A 6,598-nucleotide genomic window follows, 5' to 3' on the forward strand; every position below is an offset into this window, starting at 1 on the left:
CCTCTTTGATTAACTATATTCCTGGATATTTTATTCTTTTGTGGCTATTGTGAATGGTATTGCAGTCTTGATTTGGCTATCAGGTTGGATGTTGTTGGTGTATGGAAATGTTACTTGTTTTTATACATTAATTTTGTATCCTGAAACTTTGCTGAAGTTGTTTATAAGATCAAGGAGCTTTTGAGCAGAGACTAGGGGGTTTTATACTTGTAGAATCATATCTGCAAACAGGGATAATTTGACTTCCTTTTTTCCTGTGTATATCCCCCCCCCTTTTTTTTTCCTTCTGCATGATTGATTTGGCTAGGACTTCCAGTACTATGTCAAATAGGAGTGGTGAGACAGAATCCTTGTCTTGTTCTGGTTCTCAAAGAGAATACTTCCAGCTTTTGCCTGTTCAGAATGATGTTGACTATGGGCTTGTCATGAATGGCTCTTATGATTTTGATGTATGTTCCTTCAATGCCTAGTTTGTTGAGGATTTTTAATATGAAGGGATGTTGAATTTTATGAAAAGTCTTTTCTGCAACTATTGACAAGATCATATGGTTTTTGTTTTTAGTTCTGTTTATATGATGAATCACATTTACTGATTTGCATATGTTGAACCAACTTTGTATCACAGAGATAAAGCCTATTTAATTGTGATGGACTAGCTTTTTAATATGCTGCTGGATTCAGTTTGCTAGTATTTTGTTGAGGATTTTGGCATCTATGTTCAGCAAGGATATTGGCCTGGAGTTTTCTTTTTTTGGTTGTGTCTCTGCCAGGTTTGGGTATCAGAATGGTGCTGGCTTCATAGAATGAGCTGAGGATGAGTCCTTCCTGGTCATTTTTTTGGAATAGTTTCCGTAGAGATGGTACTACCTCTTTCTTATACATCTGGTCGAATTCAGCTGTGAATCCATCTGGTCCTGGGCTTTTTCTGGTTGGTAGGATTTTATTACTGATTCCATTTCAGAACTTGTTATTGGTCTGGTCAGGGATTTAATTTCTTCCTGGTTCAATCTTGGGAGTTTGTATGTTTTCAGGAATTTATCCATTTCTTCTAGGTTTTCTAGATTGTGTGCATAGAGATGTTCACAGTAGTCTCTGTGAATTTTTTTTTTTTTTTGTATTTCGGCGTGTCCCATGGCAAAATTCCCTTTGTCATTATGGTTGTGTTTATTTGGGGATCTTATCTCTTTTTTTCTTTATTATTCTCGCTAGCAGTCTATCTATCTTATTTATTCTTTCAAATAACCAATTGCTGGACTTGTTGATCTTTTGTTCATATATTGTGAAAAGTAGTGTGATGATTCCTGAAAGAACTAAAACAAGAACTACCATTCAACCCAGCAATTCCACTACTAGGTATATACTGAAAGGAATATAAATAATTCTACCATAAAGACACATGCACATGCATGTTCACTGCAGCACTATTCACAATAGCAAATACATGGAATCAACCTAAATGCCCAAAATGGTAGACTGGATAAAGAAAATGTGGTACATATACACCATGGAATACTGTGCAACCATAAAAAAACGAACAAGATCATGCCCTTTGCAGGAACATGGATGAAGCTGGAGGCCATTATCTTTAGCAAACTAATGCAGGAACAGAAAACTAAATACTGCATGTTCCCACTTAGAAGTGGTAGCTGAATGATGAGAACACATGAACACATAGAGGGGAACAACAGACACTGGGGCCTCCCTGAGGGTGGAGGGTGAGAGGAGGAAGAAGATCAGGAAAAATAACTGGTGGGTACTAGGCTTAATACTTTGGTGATGAAATGATCTGCACAACAAACCTCCATGACATGAGTTTACCTGTATAACAAACCTGCACATGTACCCCTGAACTTAAAATTAAAATAAATAAAATAAAATAACATTTCATAAAATTTTTTAAAACAGAAAACATGTTCATTCCCTGGCAACTCCACCAAAAAAAAAAAAAAAAGGAAAGAAAACATGGTTATATATACAATGGAATATTATTCAGCCATAAAAAAAAAGAATGAAATCCTATCATCTGCAGGAACATGGGTGGACCTGGGGGACATTATGTTAAGTAAAATAAGCCAGGCACAGAAAGACAAATATCACGCATTCTCACTCATAATGGGAGTTAAAAAACTGATCTCATGAAAGTGGAAAGTAGAATGTTGGTTAGTAGAAGCTGTAATCCCTAGCAAGCTTCAACAGGGGAGTCAATGCTTTCAGTCAGGAGGTGGCACCACGTGTCTTCAAGATGAAATGCCTCTTGGGGACAAACATGCTACTTTCACCAAGTACATAAGCTTTCTGCTTGTCATACTTAGGATTGAACATTGTTCATCCTTCAGAAGTACATCCTACTCAGATCTTGGGACAGTATGATCCCCCCATTTTGGGCATTTCCCTCATTTTTGGTTTGCATTGGGTTGCTGCTGGGAGAACCAAATGTCTGGCAGCTTCTTGGTCCCTTCAAAAAAAAAAAAAATGTGCAGCTTCAGCCAGGCACAGAGGCTCATGCCTGTAATCCCATCACTTTGGGAGGCCAAGGTGGGCAGATCACCTGAGGTCAGGAGTTTGCCACCAGCCTAGTCAACATGGCAAAATTCCGTCTCTACAAAAATTAAAAAATTAGCCAAGTGTTGTGGCTTGTGCCTTGAGATACAGTGCAGTCTCTTGTCATCCACTGCTTCCTTATTAGAGAGGGTAGAACCAACACTAGCTAACATCACGGGCCATACAGGGTAAGTCCATCTTAACAATTTTTTTTTCTTTTTTTTTGAGATGGAGTTTTGCTCTTGTTGCCCCAGGCTGGAGTGCAGTGGCCCAATCTCAGCTCACTGCAACCTCCGCGCCCACCCACCGTCCCCCATCCCGCCCCTGAGTTCAAGCGATTCTCCTGCCTCAGCCTTCCTAGTAGCTGGGACTACAATTGTGTGCCACCACACCCGGATAATTTTTGTATTTTTAGTAGAGACGGGGTTTCACTATATTGGCCAGGCTGGTCTTGAACTCCTGACCTCAAGTGATCCGTAAGCCTCAGCCTCCCAAAGTGCTGGGCGTACAGGTGTGAGCCACTGCACCCAGTCACAGATGCAGATTTCTTACACGCATGTATTGCATCATGGCGAAGTCTAGGCTATTAGCGTCCCCAGCACCCAAATAGTAAACACTGTACCCAATAGGTAACTTTTCAAGCCTCACCCCCTCCTGCCCACCCACCTTTCAAAGTCTACAATGTCTCTTGTTCCACTCTGTATGTCCAAGGGTATCCATTGTTTAGCTTCCATTTATAATTGAGAACATGTGTTATTTGACTTTCTGGTTTGACCTCTTTCACTTAGCATAATGGTCTCCAGTTCCATCCATGTTGCTACAAAAGACATGATTTCATTCTTTTTTATGGCTGAGTAGTATTCTATGTTATACATATGCCACGTTTTCTTTATCCAAACCTCTGTTGATGGGCTTAGATTGATTCCATAGCTTTGCTATTATGAATACTGCTACAATAAACATACAAGTGTAGGTGTCCTTTTTATAAAATGATTTCTTTCTTTTTTTTTTTCTTTTTTTGAGGTGCAGTCTCACTCTGTCGCCCAAGCTGGAGTGTGCAGTGGCACGATCTCGGCTCACTGCAACCTCTGCCTCCCTGGTTCAAGCGATTCTCCTGCCTCAGCCTCCCGAGTAGCTGGGACTACAGGCGTGTGCCACCATGCCAGGCTAATTTTTTCTATTTTTAGTAGAGACAGGGTTTCACCATGTTGGCCAGGCTGTTCTCAAACTCCTGACCTCAGGCGATCCGCCCTTCTCGACATCCCAAAGTGCTGGGATTACAAGGCATTAGCCATCACACCTTGTCTAAAATGATTTCTTTCTTTTGCTGTGAAGAAACTCTTTTAGTTTAAGTCCCATTTGTCTATTTTTTGTTTTATTGCATTTGTTTTTGAGGACTTCATCATAAATTCTTTGCCTAGGCCAGTGTCCAAAAGAATTTTTCCTAGGTTTTCTTCTAAAATTTTTATAGTTTCAGGTCTTAGATTTAGGTCTTTAATCCATCTTGAGTTCATCTTTGTATATGGTGAGAAATACCAGTCCAGTTTCATTCTTCAGCAAATGATTATCCAATCTTCCCAGAAATATTTATTGAATAAGATGTCCTTTCCCCAGTGTATATTTTTGCTGACTTTGTCAAAGATTAGTTGGTTGTAGGTAGGTGGCTTTATTTTTGGGTTTTCTATTCTGTTCCATTGATATATGTGTCTATTTTTATACCAGTACAATGCTGTTTTGGTTACTATAGGCTTGAAGTATAATTTGAAATCAGGTAATGTAATGCCTCCAGCTTTGTTCTTTTTGCTTGGAATTGCTTAAACTATTTGGGCTCTTTTCTGATTCTATATGAATTTTAGGATTGTTTTTTCTAATTCTGTGAAAAATGACGGTGTTTTGATAGAGATTGCATTCAATCTGTAGATTGCTTTGGACTGTATGTTCATGTCGATGCTGATTCCTCAAATCCATGAGCATGGGATATTTTTCCATTTGTTTATGTCATCTACAATTTCTTTCATTGGTGTTTTGTAGGTCTTCTTATAGAGATCTTTCATCTCCCTGGTTAAATATATTCCTATGTATTTTATTTTCTTTGTAGCTATTGCAAATGTATTGCCTCCTTGATTTGGTCCTTGGCTAGGTCGTTACTAATATGTGGACATGCTACTGATTTTTGTACATTAATTTTGTATCCTAAAACTTTACTGAATTCATTTCTCAAATCTAAGAGTTGTTTTTAGAGTCCTTAGGGTTTTCTAGGCATAAGATCATATCATCAGCAAACAGGGATAATTTGACTTCCTCTTTTCTAATTTGGATGCCCTCCATTTGTGTCTCTTGCCTGACTGCTCTGGCTAGGACTTCCAGTACTCTGTTGAATAAGAGTGGTGAAAGTGGCATTCTTGTCTTCTAGTTCTTAAAGAGAATGCTTTCATCTTTTCACCGTTAAATGTTATGTTTGCTGTGGGCTTGTCATATGTAGCCTTTATTATGTTGAGGTATGTTGCTTCTATGCCTGGTTTGTTGAGGATTTTTATCATGAAGAAATGCTGATTTTTATTGAATACTTTTTCTGCATCTATTGAGATAATCATATGGCTTTTGTCCTTCATTTTGTTGATGGAATGTATCACGTTATGGATTTGCATATGTTGAACCATTCTTGGATCCCCAGGTTAAATCCGACCCAATCATGGTATATGATCTTTTTGATGTGCTGTTGGATTTGATTTGCTAGTATTTTGCTGAGGCTTTGTGTATCTATGTGATTCAGGGATATTGATCTGTAGTTTTCTTTTTTGTTGTGTTCTTGTCTGATTTTGTTATCAGGATGATACTGGCCTCGTAGAATCAGTTAGGGAGAATTCCCTCCTCCTCAATTTTTTGGAATAGTTTTACAAGAATTGGTATTAGTTCTTCTTTGTATACTTGGTAGGATTCATCTGTGAATCTATCTGGTCCTGGAACTTATTTTCTTGAAAGACTTTTTTTTGAGACGGAGTTTCACTCTGTCACCCAGGCTGGAGTGCAGTGGCATGATCCCGATTCACTGCAACCTCCACCTCCTGGGTTCAAGCGATTCTGCTGCCTCAGCCTCCCAAGTAGCTGGGATTACAGGCGTGCACCACCACGGCCAGCTAATTTTTGTATTTTTAGTACAGACGGGGTTTCATTGTGTTGACCAGGCAGGTCTTGAACTCCTGACCTCAAGTGATCCGCACACCTCAGCTTCCCAAAATGCTGGCATTACAGGCATGAGCCACCACACCCTGCCTTCTTGGGAAACTTTTAATTACTGATTCAATCTTGCTATTCATTATTGATCTGTTCAAGAGTTCTACTTCCTGGTTCAATCTTGATAGACTGTAACTGTCCAGAAATTTATTCATTTCCTCTAGATTTTCTAGTTTGTGAGGATATAGCTGTTCATAATAGTCTCTCATGATGTTTTGTGCTTCTATCCTATCAGTTGTAATGTCCCATTCTTCATTTCTGATTGTTTTTATTTTTATTTTCTCTTCTTTCCTGGGTTAGTCTAGCTAGTGGTTTATTAATTTTAACTTTTTGAAGATCCAATTTTTGTTTTGTTGATCTTTTTTATTGTTTTCGTGGTTTCTGTTTCATTTAGTTCTGCTCTGATCTTTGTTATTTCTTTGGCTAACTTTGGGTTTGATTTGTTCTTTTTCTAGTTCCTTGAGGTGTGACATTGGTCTATAATTTGTGATCTTTCTACTGTTTTTTGAGATGGAGTCTCACTCTGTCACCCAGGCAGGAGTGCAGTGGCACAAACTCGGCTCACTACAACCTCTGCCTTCCAGGTTCAAGTCATTCTCCTACCTCAGCCTCCCGAGTAGCTGAGATTACAGGCATGCACCAACATGCCTTGCTAATTTTTGTATTTTTTAGTAGAGACAGGGTTTCTTCATACTGGCCAGGCTGGTCTCGAACTCCCGACCTCAAGTGATCCACCGCCTCAAGTGCTGGGATTACAGCTGTGAGCCACCATGCCTGGCCCTTTCTACTTTTTTGATGTAGGCATTCAGTGCTATAAACTTCC

The sequence above is a fragment of the Pan paniscus genome, chromosome 20 (genome assembly GCF_029289425.2).
Source record: "Pan paniscus chromosome 20, NHGRI_mPanPan1-v2.0_pri, whole genome shotgun sequence".
NCBI classification, from domain to species: Eukaryota; Metazoa; Chordata; class Mammalia; order Primates; family Hominidae; genus Pan; species Pan paniscus.